This window comes from Stegodyphus dumicola, chromosome 3 (assembly GCF_044657685.1).
Source record: "Stegodyphus dumicola isolate Sdum_Otavi_A_Nest chromosome 3, ASM4465768v1".
NCBI classification, from domain to species: domain Eukaryota; kingdom Metazoa; phylum Arthropoda; class Arachnida; order Araneae; family Eresidae; genus Stegodyphus; species Stegodyphus dumicola.
The window spans coordinates 85,173,739-85,190,320 of NC_140770.1; positions in this window are offsets into that span (position 1 = coordinate 85,173,739).

The window sequence follows — 16,582 nt, forward strand, 5'->3', positions numbered from 1 at the left end:
TTGTATATAAGACTACTATAACATGTAGATGTGCACCTCGTATTTTGGTTTCAATCGGCCGTGCCGTATATAAATATATTTATAAATATATCCACTCTGTTACCCGGCTAAGTGATCTCAGTTTCTTTACTCTTATATGTTTGTAAATTGTACATTTTTTGCTTTAAAAATGATTGAATTATGTTGTTTTTATCTTACGATTAAAGGTTTTATGCCTTTAGTAAATCTGTATGCAATATTTTTAGAATTATCAGCAATTTTAAAATTGTTTAAGTGCCGCTAAGCCTAATTTGATGGCGGCCATTCTTCTTGTTTACATTTGAAACAGCAGGATAGCGGATTTGTTCTCAATATAGAGAAACGTAGCTTCGCAGCAACATAGATAACGCCTTCATTTATTATTTAAATCATGCTTAATTCTTTCTGGAATTTTTTCGAGGAAATAAGCGTTTAAGATTTACTTCATAATTTTCAATACAGATATTTTGAGTTTTTATGTATTTTTGCCTTGTCGCGAAGTGAAAACTGAATTAATTGAATGAGAAATACTCAATCTTCTGTGAAAAACCTTTTTTTTTTTTTTTTTTTTTTTTTTGGGGCTTAATTTCTTTTATATATAGTTCTAGCTTTATTATAGTATTTGAATAGAACATGTGGCAACGATTAGATAATTCTTTAAATGATATAAATTTTTTGTATTCTGAGTTATAACATGAACGAAATATAATACTGTTAAGTAAACCTAGCGCCAGAGTGTCGCTATGGTAAACAAAGTGAATTTTAAAGAATGCATTTATGCTATTGTTGTTTATGCGCTGTCGGCGAAGTAAGTTTAATTCAATCTAATACGTGTAAATGAAATACAAGAAAAAATGCGTATAATTTAATATTCCGTACAAGGAAGTCATGTGGTGTACACATCAGATATTTTCTTGAAGTAGAAGGATCTACTATATGAGTCACCTTAGACGACGATAAAATTTTATATCAAACCCAAATAACACGAAGAGTTTTTATTTTAAAAAATGGGCAAGAGGTGTTATTATTCTCGATCTTCATTTTTATGCCCATTTCTCAAATAAAAGCATGTTGCCACCAAATCTTGTCGCGCAATATTATTTTTTTAAGGAAATAATATATGGTGATATCTATATATAAAGAAGAATGTCTGTTTGTGTGTTTGTTCGCGATTAACTCAGTCACTACTATAGTTAGCATCACCAAACTTTCTACAATTCTTTCCTCGGGCTTGGGAAAGGTCGACGTGCAATTGCCCTGCCCCCAATAGCTAAAATCAGAGATATTTATTAAAATATCTGTAAATGCTTATTTTTTGCCCTCATTTCTCCGACTGGTAACAGTATCGCAAGTAGGAGATAAAAATCTGCTTTATTTTGTGAAATGTTGCCACTGCTCACTTTCAAATCGTAGAGTTTGTTAGTAAAAATTTCTAATATTTTCAATGAAATAAAAATAGTATTGTCAAACATTAAATACATTATTCCCCATTCCAAAAATTCGTAAAAAGCCATTTGGACTATTCCCTTCTTCGTACAACTTTACTCAGATATTAATTACAAACTCTGACAACACTAATTTTCACGCTCATATTTCTGAGTTGCAACAGTCTCCCGCGTTTGAAATAAAATTTTTTTATTTCGAAAAGTGTTCCTACTGCTCGCTTTCAAATCGTTGAGTTTATCATATATGAATATATATGATCATATATACTTATAAAGGAATAACATATGAATACAAAAATATGTGGCAACGCTTCATCGGGAATTCTCAAGATATAATTTTTAAAAAGCATTTTCTGATTTTGCTGTTGAATTTTATGTGGCGTAAGGACGAAAAAAAGAACACACATACTGTTTAATAAATAAACTTTAAAAGGCACAGAATTAACAATGGAAAGTCAAAAAATGTTGTGTAAGACCTTTTTACTAAAACTGAGTATTGATATAATAAAATGAGAAAAGATTGAAATTAAATCTAACGTAACACTTAACACAGTATCGGGTATTCCATGGGGTTTAACAATTTTGAGATTTTGCGTTGAATTTCATGTGGCGTAAGTGCGAAAAACGCGATATTTTATAATAAAGTTAAAAAGGCAAAAGCAAGTTCTATCAGGGATGAGTCGAAGATCAGATTGGCAAGCCTCGAGCTCAGCGAGAGCACAGAAAATTTTAATAAAAACACTGGCGTTACATTAAAATCTGAAATCATCCAGACTTTTAATTTTATTTTTAATTTAATTAATTAATTTATTTATGATCATGTTCTTAATCTTAATTTTATAACTGGATATTTTGTACTACACTTGTGATGACTTTTGAAACAGTTGTAAATTTTAACACTACTTTTACTGTCTAAAATTCGAGGGGGTAAAATTATGTAAATAATTTAGTTTCCGATGTACACGGTTACAGTAAGAACATGAAAACAATTGAAAAGTAGTTATGGAAAAACAGCAGGTCACGATATAATTTCAAAGGTTTCTATTTAAAGATAAACATCAGTATCTGAAGTCTAAAAAAATTATGCAACGACTTTCTTCCTACGCCTTAGCTCTTTGTCAAGTGTAAGTTCTCATATAGCGTAAATTTAATGAACTTTTACATCCTGTGAATATGTTCAAAGAGATTCTACATGTGGACTTTATAAACTTTAATAACATTTTGTAACTGTAATAACTTCATCTCTTTAGTATTATTTTTACAGTTCATTACACATTGTGTTCCCAGTACGTACTATATTTATTTCATTATATTTATAAGCATACTTATTATGTTTATGTGTTGTTTTTATTACACTAAAAATGTTTAATTGAATTTGTGAATTGCAAATTGTATTGAAACTACTCGTATATTGTAATCTCTTTATATCCTAAATGATTATTTTTAATAAATACTGGATGCTCAGTGTACAATGGAATTGCGCAATGTACCGTAATAAGTCAACTCTAGATCCTTTGGAAAGCTTCAGTTGTTCATTTTCTCAACCTTTCTTTGTAAATTCGTATAAAGCTTGCAATTCGTTTCTTCTTCTTCTTCTTCTCTCTTTTTTTTTAAGAATTAGTTAGTATGGGGAGGCAGTATCAGTCGACCCACGGTACATCGCTTATTTTTTGGCGTGCCTCATACTTTTACCAGTGTTTCCTAAGAAGAATACAATTAACATTACAATGTGTAATAAGCTATCTTCCTTTCTACTTCTCTGTAACTGGAATCTCGTTCGTTTTTATTGCTGTCTCTGCTACATCCTAGGCCTCAAATTATCCGCAAATAATTAGAGAGGGTGAATGTGCAACCGAGTCCACGAAATAGTGCACTGAATATCAGTCGTATTTAAGTCGCCGTGATTGGTCTGTTCTAGTATTAAGCTGATATAAAGATTAGAAGTAACAATTAGAAGAGAAACGTTTTGAATGATCTTCGAAGGTAGCTTGTGAGGATTTTTTTAATTAGTAAGATGAAAAAAATCACTACCTGGACGCATCTACTTTAAAATTTTAGAGAACTCGTTTTCTGAACGCATTTAGGAAGGAGAAGTTGTGCGAATATTTTTGAAATTTTCATAACCCGACGTTAAGCACCTACGGGGAAAAATATGCGAGGAAATACGGTGGGGATAATATTGCCATAAAATTGTATTAAATTATTTTAGACCTTCTCTTTTTTCCCCAAATCTTTTCAAATGTGCAAAAAACTCCTGCGATTTTTAAAATAATTATTTATTATATACTGTCTTTAAAATGAGTGCATTTAATAACAACAGAGATAGATGACATAAATTAATTATCGATACATTCTGTTTACTATACTTTCTCTGTATAAACATCGTGTTTACATTTATTAGATACATAAAATATGAGTTTCATTCTTTCTTCAGAGTAGAATTTAGAATTTTCATTGCCACTTCCCCCCAAAAAAATTTTAAAAAATCCATGCTTAGCTGCTTTGATGAAAATCTATTATATCGATTTCTCTGAACAGCTTGCCATCATATTTCACTAGTTGAATCTTAACCGAATTAAGAAGAAAGTGAAATAAATCTTCCACAAGAAGGGAAACTTCCACCTGTCATGCTCCGGTAATTAACTGAATTAATATTTTCTCGAGACATAATTCTTTAAATTATCCCCATCTGATCTTAAGATTCATTAACGCATGGGAAGGATACGTGAAATAGCAATTAACTGCAAGGCGTGAAAATGCACTCCGCTGCACACAGTTATAAAATCTAAATTCTTTCCTCTTCTGAAAAATTACTTTTACTGATAAATTCCCTTGCTTAAGTTTATTTTTGCGTTCATTTTATTTCTTCGGAAAAATAAAATCTGTGTTAAGGAAGCTGGAAACTTTGATCATTATGTTAACTATAAAGCAACGTAACAATTCTTTTAATCAACGGAATTACGTTTTATTAGCAATTAATTGTTAGAAAACTATAGAGAAATTTATTAAAATTTAACATGATGGTAATCTATTATAATAGTTGTAAAAATGCGTATTGCAGATGAACCAAGCAAAAAAAATATATATATATATATATATTAAAATTTCAGCAATTAGTTTGTGGTCATCAGCCTATGGAAAAGCAAGGAGGGCTATCTGTCTTAGAAGAAGTGTTTTCATGAAGAAGTATCTAATGGAAAATTATTCGTTTTCACTTAAGACCTGAGGATAATCATGGAAATTCCACACAACCAAACCATACTCAGAGACTCAAACTCGAATGAACGAACTAGAAATGTTAAACTGTCTCATTTATTTGGCAACAGAGGAGATAATGTTCCTTAAGAGCAGTACACAGGTTTTGAAATTTAAGTTCCAGTAACTTCAGCTCTTACTCTATTTAAAATTAATGATAAAATTATTTCGTTCATGTAAGACTGTAGTTATGTATTTCTTCTTGAGAAACCTATGAAAAGCTGGGAAAGTTACTATCTGTCCAGTTATGAAATTTGTTAATCAAAAATCCACTGTTTCCATTCTCATGTATTTCCACATGGAATAAAAAATGAGCATTATGTTTTTATCTACCAGAAGCGACCCAGCTAACCAAAACAAGTCGGTCTTATGGTTATAACAGGACCCCTTTCTGAATGCCTTTGTAGTGTAACAGTAGCACACTCGATGCCTATTCGAGAGGTCCAGGTTCGAGTACAGGTGAGGGCATTGCGCATTTTCACATTTTTATTTCAAAATAACCTAATGAATCTACAGTGGCGCCCGAACTAAAAAATGGTAAAATTGATTCTTCATCACCAGAATTTGGCGATTGGGTCATTTAATATCCAGTCACCCTTTAAAAGGGGAGTATATAAGCGATAAGCAACGGAGGACGTGGGCACTGTCCCTTTACCAAAAGGTTAATCGGTATAGCACCACGTCCACCTATATCTAGAGCCTAAAGAGGAATCACAAGACGCCACGCGCCGGGCGCCCAAACCCAGAGCCAAATTCAACCCGGGGGCAGTCCAACAGACCAAATGCCCACGAAAGACAGTCCCAACAACCGCCCAGGCCCCACATTTATTAAATAAAATAACAAAAGCATGCAGGGCCAAAAAGGGCGAGTTTGGACAATAAGCAAAAATTTTACAAAGGTGTAATACATACAAATATAGAATATACATAAGCTAAAGTACAGTCTGATGTTGGGCAGCCCAATAATATACAATGAATAAAATATAGACAGTAGAATTAGACTTAATGACAATATAACATAAAAATAGAGAACATAGTGAAATAATGAATGTAAATGATTACAGCAATACACAGAGGATATACCAAAAGAAATAAAAAGAAAAGAATACAATGTAACAGAATGCAATAGCGGTACAATACACTTACTACATATACTATTATACAGTGATCACGTGGTATTGTGGGAAAAACATGCAATAAGGCTAATTATACGATTATGAGGAATAAAAATAACATATTTAGCCTGCATAAAAGTTAACGAATATAAGATACTATACAATACTATACAATATTACAATACAATACAATACAATACAAAAAAAAATTAACATATTTAACCTGTACTAAAAGCCAACTGATATAAGATACTATACAATACTATACAATACCACAATACAATACGATACAGTAGATACAATACCACAATATAATACGATACAGTAGATGCTATACAATACTATACAATGAAAATACAAAATACATTCAGTGTTGGTGACACAAAAATACATTTAAAATTGTCATGACACTAGTAATGAAAATACAAAATACATTTAAAATTGTCATGATACCAGTGATCCTAATGCAGCAAATAAATTGATGCAGTTACCTGCATAAAAGATAACTTATATAAGATACCATACAATACTATACAATACTATACAATACAATACAATACAAAAGCTAATTAAACGATTATAATGAATAAAAATTAACATATTTAACCTGTATAAAGCCAACTGATATAAGATACTATACAATACAAAACAATACCATAATACGATACGATACAGTAGATACTATACAATACTATACAATAGAAATATAAAATACATTCAGTGTTGGTAACACAAATATACATTTAAAATTGTCATGACACTTGTGATCCTTATGCAGCAAATAAATTGATGCAGACAGTTAAATGTGTTACTATACATTTGCAAAGGATGAAATATAGACTTAAGTATGCCACAAATTATGAACATATATTATACCGTGAAAAACACAAAATACATTCAGTGTTGGTATAAATACAATGGATATATTTAAAACAATGGATAATGGTTGGATATATTATACAATGAAAATCTCTAGCGACCCCAATACATTCAGTGTTATTATTACACAGAGAATTAAATGTATGATATTACATGGGCTATTGATGAAAAGAAGACAGTAACAGCCAAATATGCAAATATATGGTATACCGATGTTTAACAGCAACTGGCAAACAATGTACCATTAATACGCCCAACTAGATATGCCAAGATATTATATACTATTATACAGTGAAAAACGCAAAATACGTTCAATGTAGATATTATCATAGTGCATTATGAGGGAATACAGACAGTTATATGTTTGATAATACATGGGCAAAAGATAAAAATAAGACAATAACATTATTATTCATAGGTAAATATGCAGATTTAATATATTCAGATATTTAACAGCACCTGGTAAAAATGTACCATAAGTACATTGATAGCTGCTATGGACAACAAAGAGACTATTAGGACAATACATATGCAACAGATAAATATGCAAATTCAATATATACAGATATTTAACAGCACTTGATAATAAATGTGCATATGCAAAAGATAACATTATTATTCATCGGTAAATAGGCAAATGCAAGATATACAGATACTAAACAGCACCTGGTATTAAATGTACCATAGGTACAAGGACAGCTGTTATAGACAATATTACCTGGTTGCACTTAGAAAAAGATGCTGAGAGAGAATATACAAATATTTGACTGCTGCTATACACAGCGACTTATAACAGATGGATTACAATAGATTACAATGGTTACAAACACCTCAGAGCATAAAAGTAGATGGGTTATAATATATACAAGCAGTTGAAGAAGTTGAATCATATGTCGATATTATAAGGCACAAAGATCAAGTCCCAGATTCATCAGTTTGTCAATTAAACGGACTATCTTTTTGACTTGATGCCGTTGCTTAATCAAAAAACGACTAAAGGCAATCCTATCCGTTGGTGGAAAAGGAATATGGAATTCAGTAGTAAGTGGACAATCGATTAGATAGTGTTCTGGATTGCCCAGTTGTCCACAACTACAGAGTGCTGAGGAAGAGAGTCCATGTCTCTCGAAATATAAGGGAAAAGGCCCGTGGCCCGTAATGTAGAAGATCAGCTGTGGTGGCATGATTAATCGGTCTAAATCTACTTTAGGAACATGGGCAAATGCTCGGCGACCAGTTTCCTCCGAACTCCATGCATTTTGCCACAAGGAGATGGCTGTGAGAAGTAAGTGACGCTTTAGATTAGATACTGGGCGTGAAACCGTCAAGGTCTGTGTTATCTCGTGATTCTGTGCTGCTTCTTTAGCAAGCCTATCGACAGTTTCATCACCGTAATTTCCCACATGAGCTTTTGTCCATTCTAAACAAATGTGTAGATTTTTATGTCGAGTCAAGCTAGTTTGAATGTCCACAATAATGGGGGATGAATGCAGAGGATTTAAAATGGCATACAATGTGGAGAGACTATCGGTAAGAACATAGGAATGTGAATATCGATGATTAATGATTGTTTGTATTGCTTGTCGAATAGCAATAGCCTCATTCTGGAAGACGCTGTTAAAAGAAGACAGATGGCATTTCCACTGGTGAAGAGTTATCTGATCTTGCAGTATGGCTATATATGCACAGCCAACCTGATCTTCCAATTTAGAGCCATCAGTATAAAAGACCAGATCAGCATGAGAAACTTGATGACTCGGTTTGAGATTAACTTTAACTCCCGTACCATAGAGGGAGGGGTGTTGATCTTCTCTGTTTATTGCTGCTTCATAATCATGGGAGGAGAAAGAGTGATCTCCAAACTGAACTGAACAGCCAAGTTGTCTAATCAACTGATAAGCTGCGTCCTTTTTAACCGCAATAGGTAAAGGCAAGACTCCAGCTGCAACTGCGAGGGCGTTAGTTGGTGATGTGCGGAAGGCACGAGTGATATTTAAGAGAAATGGTCTCTGTATACTATTTAAATGTCGGACTTTGCGTCCTTGCATTGGTGCTGCCCAAATTGCAGCACCATATGAAACAATCTTTTCAGTTACTGTTGCATATAAAACTTTAAGAAGATGTGGATTTAAGCCCCAGTGGATTCCCTTCATAAGTTTAAGGCGTTGAGCAATCACAGCAGTACGCTTCTTGAGATCTAACACATGGGGAATACAATTGAGTTTGTAGTCGAAAATAATTCCATGGTATTTAAGTTCACGTTTAATACGAAGACGCTTGCCATTTATGGTTATTCTCGGCTGACGAGTCATAGAACCACCCTTCTTAGGAATGATCAGAATTTGCGATTTCTCTTCAGAGATTTGCAATTTAAAATCTTCACATCTAGTCTGAAACAAAGAACAGGTCTCCTGTGAGTTTGCTTGAAGTTGATCACGAGTCCTACCTCGCACTATGAATGCGGTATCATCGGCATAAGTAACCACAGTTGTATGTTCAGGCCATGGCTGCTTAAGGATAAGATTGTATGTCACATTCCAGAGAAAGGGGCTCGCACATGAACCCTGCGGGCACCCTCAAGCTAATATTCCAAAGACTAGATGGCCGTCAACTAGTTATTATAAGAAGACGTGGATAAAATTAACTACAAATCCTATTTGAAAATTCTTGGTTACAAGCTGAAAAATATGTCTTATATGAGAACACACCTACAAATGCGGGGCAGCGAGTTTCTCTTGAATGATAATGTACTGTCGTACTCGGAATCTAGAGTGACACAATTATTAGAAAAGTGTTAGATTACCAGACTCAGCTGTCCATACTGATTTCTAAACATTTCTTTCGTAGCTCTTCTTTTTTCTAACATCCAAGCTGAGACTATCACTGAAAGACAATGCTTCACGAATTTTGAAGACATCAATAAAAGCGTGACCTCGGAATGTAATAGTATTCCGAGGAATAATTTAAAAAACATTTTAAATATCTTGTGGAGCTACAAAATTGGGTAACGAGAAGAAGAACATTATTATTCTATTTTGAGTGATTCTGATCACAGTTTTTGGCAGCTACGTTTTCATATCCACAACAACACTGCACAACTTTGTTGAAAAACGATCTAGATGGAAATTTTGGATTTAGGTAATAGCTGGTTCCATACGATAAAATTATTTGTGGTGACGCATGCACGTTGTCTAATTAAGTTTAATTTTGATACATTTTAAGGGGTTCTAAATAATCATAAGAAAGTATTAGAGAAAACAAAAGTAATTTCTGTACTCAAAGAAGTATCTTGATGTGCAGGATTCTGAAGAAATTATTTGATCAGCTAAGGGAGAATCTGGGAGCAAGGAAAACCGGAAAATATTTTTAAAGTTTGTAAGACAAAGTCAGGATAATATGCCTTCAGTTAATACAATCGTATCCATGATATTTTCAATATTAGATACGGACTATCGAAGGCACGAAGGTTTACGTGATAGAAGACGGAACAAGGCGTTGAAATGGTCTTGTAGAGGAAACACAGTAGTTAAAAAATTTTCATACTACGGTACAGTAGAAATAATACAAGAAAAGCAAAACATGAAACAGAAACAACTGTAAATGTGAAAACATGTTTTTAATTGCAGATATAGGTTACTAATATTTGACTAGTCCGCCATTATTTTTAAATATATTGTAACAATGTTTGTAGGGTTTTCCTTATTTTCCATAACAAATTTATTTTCAGTTTTCCTGTTCTAAACTTTCCCTCATGTTCTCTCGTCAGGATGTAAATTTAAAGTTAAGTGAAGTGCTACTTAAACGTGTGATTATGTCAGTTTCTTCAGAGCGTGTTTCGCTAGCCAAGCGCACGTTTCGTCGTTATTTCGCGGTCATGCTAGTAAGCCTCTTGGCCTTACTAACTTCTTGGCTCAAGTTTAGTATCACCCCGGTTAGATTTCTATGAGTCCACCTTTTAGGCGTAAATTGAAGTGCGTTATTGCACTTTATATTTTTACAGAATTTGATTTGTATTATAGTGTACTAAGTTTAGTTACCGCCGCAAGTGAACGGTGTTTTTGTAACGCACGAAGTCCCTGCCTTTCTGTTGAATTAGTTTGATTTAATAAAGGGTTATTTTGCACCCTTCTTCTGTGCTGGTATTTAATTACGCCTGTGCGAGAATTTGTAAGGTTCATTGTAGAATCTAATTTAGTTTATGTGGAAGAATAGAGATAGGTCTTACATGTTTAGTCAGGAAGACAACAACTACACAGTGTACCTAATTTTGGAATATTCAGTGCTTCCCTCATTATGCATTTTTTCTAAACTACTGAGTATAATTGAATTGTACCTGTAGTCTCTGGATTTAAGGTAATTAGGGAGCTAGAAAACCAGCAGCATTAAATCAAGTGAACGGAAAAATAAAGGGAGATGATGTGATCACCGATATAATATTGAAGCAATAATTTCACACTCGTATCATATGTTGAGAACGTGCACAATCCTATATCGAAATAGCCTTCTAAAAGCATCAATTACCTATAACCTCTAGAATCACATGCGTGGATAGCAATAATGCACAATTGATAGCTATGACATTAGAAAGTGTGTGAACTAAGGATGGGGGCTTTTAGGAACTACAGGTCAGAAAGGAAATCAGCCGTCATAACACTCATGTAACATTATTATCGTGAAATAGCATCGATAATACATGAAAAGAAATAGTATTAGAAAAATAAACATATTTTTATGATGTTTACCCACTCATGTCGAAAAGTACTTCGAGAAAATTTGAGAAGAGAAATTTTCATTCTTCACGTTCCGATCAGGAATTAATAAGTCTACTTCACTGACAGATCCCCATCAAACATTGGATTCCCTGGTTGGCTCTACATCTTTCGCAATACATAGGGTACTTATCTTAGAGTCGTGTGTCAGTCTGATGAACCGCTGTGGCGACTGTAACACTCTCCTAGGAGCGGCAACATTCCATTGGTTCAATGTGAAATTCATCATATTAGAGCTTGCTGAATAATCAACTTGTCTAGAACAGGGCTAATAACCTGCAGCTAACATCATAAAATATTATATTATATGTAGAATCGGTACTTACTGTATAGGAATATGATGTCTGTAAACTTACTTCTTTTGTGGCTGTCTAGGGGCTAATAAACTAGTCCCATTTACAAATAACTTGAATATTTAATGGAAACATGAATAGTTGCTACAAACTACTAAATGATTACATGTGTAGAAGGATGAATTTACATAAATGATATTTACAGATGAATGAATCGACCGTGTTTTACATGTAAACATCTTTCAGTCGCATCATCGTCTTAATGACGGAATCGTCTGACTTCTATCATCGGAAACGTAAAAGATTTGTTCTCACAGCTTGTCGCGTCATCCGATTATAATGAACGATGCCATCCCACAACTACTCGGCCTATTGTGACAGAATGCGGCCTCGCATTCTCGTAGTAAGACCATCAACATCTAGGGATCTGAAAAATAAAACTAAAAAAGAAAATAGATTTTTAGTTAGTATTGAAAAAAAAGACGTCTTAAATGGTTTATTTCAGCCATCTTTCCCTCATCATCTTAGCATCTTCAGAAATAACGGCTTTAGCTCTTCTTCAATGCTCTTTCAGTATTCGTTCATCTTGAACAGTCTATCTGAATGAATGTACTTCACAAACACATCTTCCTTTGATGTTGTCTGGAACAATTTGTCTGGATTCGTCTTCGTATTTACGTCTTCTTAAACATCATCCGGATATGTCTTCTGAATGCGTCTTCTTAGATACCATCTTCTTGAAGCCGTCTTCCTTCTATACATTTCATCCTTAGACTCTCCTTCATTCTTCTTAAAATAGTTCATTAGTCAAATTGGGAGAAATTTGTCAACTTGGGAAAAAGTCTATAACCAAGAATCATCAAAATCGGTATTTCATTATCAAAGCCTTTTGGTTTTCTTCCTGGATCTTTTGAATCTGCTTTTTCGCTTCTTTTTTCTCACCTTCTTTAGTTTCTTTTGCTCCGTTTTTGCTTTCTGTATCAGCGTCGTTGTCAACAGGTTTTCTGATCGATTTCTGCTCTTCAATCTTCTCCTCTTCTTCGGTGGTCTCTGTAGTTTCTTCGTCTCCAGTGGCTTCTTTTGCTTTTCTATTGTAAGGTATTTCACTGAACTTGTTCTAGTAGAATTCGCATTAGATTCATCACCTTTAGCACCTGACTCTTTTTCTGGAAAATCCTTCTCTTCAGAATCTCCTTCTGCAGTGGTATTTCTCCTCGTTGGCTTCAAATCTGAGTGTATTGTGTCTTCTTGATCTTCTTCTTCCACAGCGTCACTTTCATTCATCACTCTGTAAATCATGTCATTTTGTAAAAAATAATCTCCATATGGCTTAGACTTCAAAATTTCTTTTATAACTTTTATATTTTCATAAGTTTCTTGAGCTTGAACTATCTTAAATGTTATACCGTCTTGAATTACCGTACATACAGGATTTCGACTAAGAGCATCCACATGCCTCATACGGGTGCCAGATCTGTGTTTGATTGTGTAATCATAACATTGTAACATTAATGCCCATCTAGATATTTTAGTACAAATGTCTTTCTTGCTCATAGTTTGAATGCATTACAATCTGTCACGATTTTAAACGGTAAGCCTAATACGTACACCCTTAATTTTTTAAGAGCTTCTACGACTGCTTTAACCTCTAATTCGTAGCTCGAATATTTACGTTCACCGTCTGTCGTCTTCCTACTCATATATTAAAACGGATGCATCTGATTATCAATTAAAGATTTCTGTCACAGTACCGCACCATAATTGTCAGCACTAGCATCAGTGTGTATTTCGGTTTCTGCTTTCGGATTATAAGTACACAAAACAGGTTCAGATGTCAAGATGCGTTTCAATTCGTTAAAAGCATAAAGTTCTTTAGTTTCGAATTTAAATTTAGAATCTTTCTTCAATAAATCACTAAGCGGTTTTGCAATTAATGAATAATTAGGTATAAATTTTCTGAAGTATTCAGTTAAACCTAAATAACTTTGAACATCTTTTACAAATTTAGGTTCTGTAAAGTTAATTACTGCTTTCGTATTAGAAGAAGAAGGATGTAATTTCCCATCTTTAATTTTGTGTCCTAAAAATTCGATTTCACACTTCAAAAATTGACATTTCTTAATGTTTAGTTCTAGTCCATATTCCGATGCAGTCTGTAATACGCGTTTCAATTTTTGAATTCCCTGAGCTTCATTTTCGGAAGGAATAATGATGTCGTCCATATAGATTACAACAATATTGTCCTTTAAAAGATCACGAAATATATCGTAGATGTATCTTTGGAAAGCACTTGGGCTGTTATCAAGACCAAACGGGACTTTCAAAAATTCCTACTTTCTGTTTCGTGTACCGTATTTTCTACTTTCTTCGCCCACTTCAACATGTAAAAAAAACCGTTCTTTAAATCTATTGTTGTAAATATCATTGCTGCTTGTAATTTATCAATAACATCATCAATTAATGGCAGAGGAAAACGATCGCGAATTATTTTTTTATTCAGGCGCCAAAAATCTAAGCAAAGTCTAAATGAGCCACATTTTTTTTCTACTTAGCGCGATATTACTTGCGTAATCAGAACAGCTTGGTTTAATGATTTGTTTCTCTAACCACTCCGAATCTGTTTATCAATTTCACGCTGCTCTGCGAGGGGAAAACGTCGCGGCGTGCAATAAACCGGAAGTTGATCTGTAAGCACTATTCTCATCTTCAGGGCAGATGTTTTTTATTTTATTCGGCTTATAATTCCTTACTAAGTGTAGTATTTCATCTCGAGTTATTCTGTCTTTGATATGATTTAAATCAATTTTCTCGTCATTTTATCACGAATGCACATCAAATAGTTTTCTGGTTGCAATTTCCTAATTTCGACTCCTTTTTCATTTACAGTTAATTCCCCTTGCCTTATAATATCAGTACCAATGATCGCTTGTAAAAATATTTCGTTTTCTGCGATAACACAAATATTTGATCGAAATAAAGAACCATCGATTTCGAATTCATCATCAAATTTTCCTATAGACTTAATTTTCCCATTACCAAACCCCGTTAACTTTAGATCTGTTGACTTAAGTTCAGGAGAATCTATCTTCTTATGTATATCTTCTCGAATTAGCGTTACTTGACCCCCAGTATCTATTAAAGCATCAATTTGCAAATTACCCAAATTTCTTTCTGACAAGTCTGAGTTAATGGAGTAACAGCTTTGGCCTCTTGGATATTTTCAGAAGATGTTTTGGAACAATCTACGGCTTTGTGTCCAAACAAATTGGATTTAAAACATTTAAATCCTTTATTCTTATTGTTACACGAACTAGATTTATGACCTAAACTTCCACAATTATAACACCTTGACTCTTTAATCTTACTAGGTATAGCGCGTGTTTTATGTTGTGTGTTAGTACTTGAATAACCCTTATTTTTCGTATCTGGAACGCGAATTTTTTCATAAATTTTTAATTTCTCTTTGAATTCAGAAATAGTTTTACACCCATATAAAACAATTTTGTTACTACCCTGATCTGGTATCCCATTGATTACATAATCAAGAATTGATGAATCGTCAACAGAACCGCGACTGGATATTTCACGTATGGCAGTTAAATATTCGGAAAGTGATTCACCAGGTTTTAAGTGTCGTTTCTGTAATAAATTATGAAGTTGCGCACTGTTTATTTTAGAACCAAATTCAGATAAAAGATTTTCTTTTAATTTGTCCCATGATATTATACCCTTCAAAGACCTAATACTTTAGCAGAACCAGTAAGCAATTTTTTAGCAAACAGAATTTTCTGTAATTCCGATAACTTCAGTAATTTAAAAGATTCTTCTAAATCACCAACGAAGGAGTCAACTGGATATGTGTCAGTGCCATTAAATTCAGAAACAATTTCTAAGATATCACGAAAATGTAGGGAAATATTGCTAGGCATTATAATGTTTTCCTCCACTAAGTTATTTATGGGAGGTGATTCTGACGGAACAGAATTAACGTCATCATTTTTATCAGAATCATAAACACTTTCGTTTCCAGATAACTCATCATCGTCGTCACTTTCGGATTTTAGAAGCTTAAAATCACAAAGACTATTCAATATTAAATAACAGTTTTTATCAGGATTTGAATCATAATTAAGATATAACAAGTTACTCACAGAAATAAAATCATTTGCAGTAAGAGTTTTAAGTAATTTTTGTTTTGTGTCTTCAATATTAAAATCAGATGGAAAACCACAAAAGTTACGCAATCTCGCTCTATTTTTTCGATGATCCAAATTTCCAAACACAATTTGATATAAAAGTTTAATTGACGTAGTAGACCCAGTCTTTAAAGAATTTGAAATTCAAGGAATAGAATTTAAGGTAGTCATCTTAATTCACAGTATCGTAGAACACTATTCTTAGAAGTAACAATGTGGAAATAATCGAAACAAAACTTACTTCTTTTCTTTTGTGGCTGTCTAGGGGCTAATAAACTAGACTGATTTATGAATAACTTGAATATTTAATAGAAACATTAATAGTTGCTACAAACTACAAAATGATTACATGTGTAGAAGGAGGAATTTACATAGATGATATTTACAGATGAAGAGAATCGACCGTGTTTTACATGTAAACATCTTTCAGTCGCATCATCGTCTTAATAGCGCAATCGTCTGACTTCTATCATCGGAAAAGTACAAGATTTATTCTCACAGCTTGCCGCGTCATCCGATTATAATGAACGATGCCATCCCACAACTGCTCGGCCTATTCTGACAGAATGCGGCCTCGCATTCTCGTAGTAAGACCATCAACATGTAGGGACC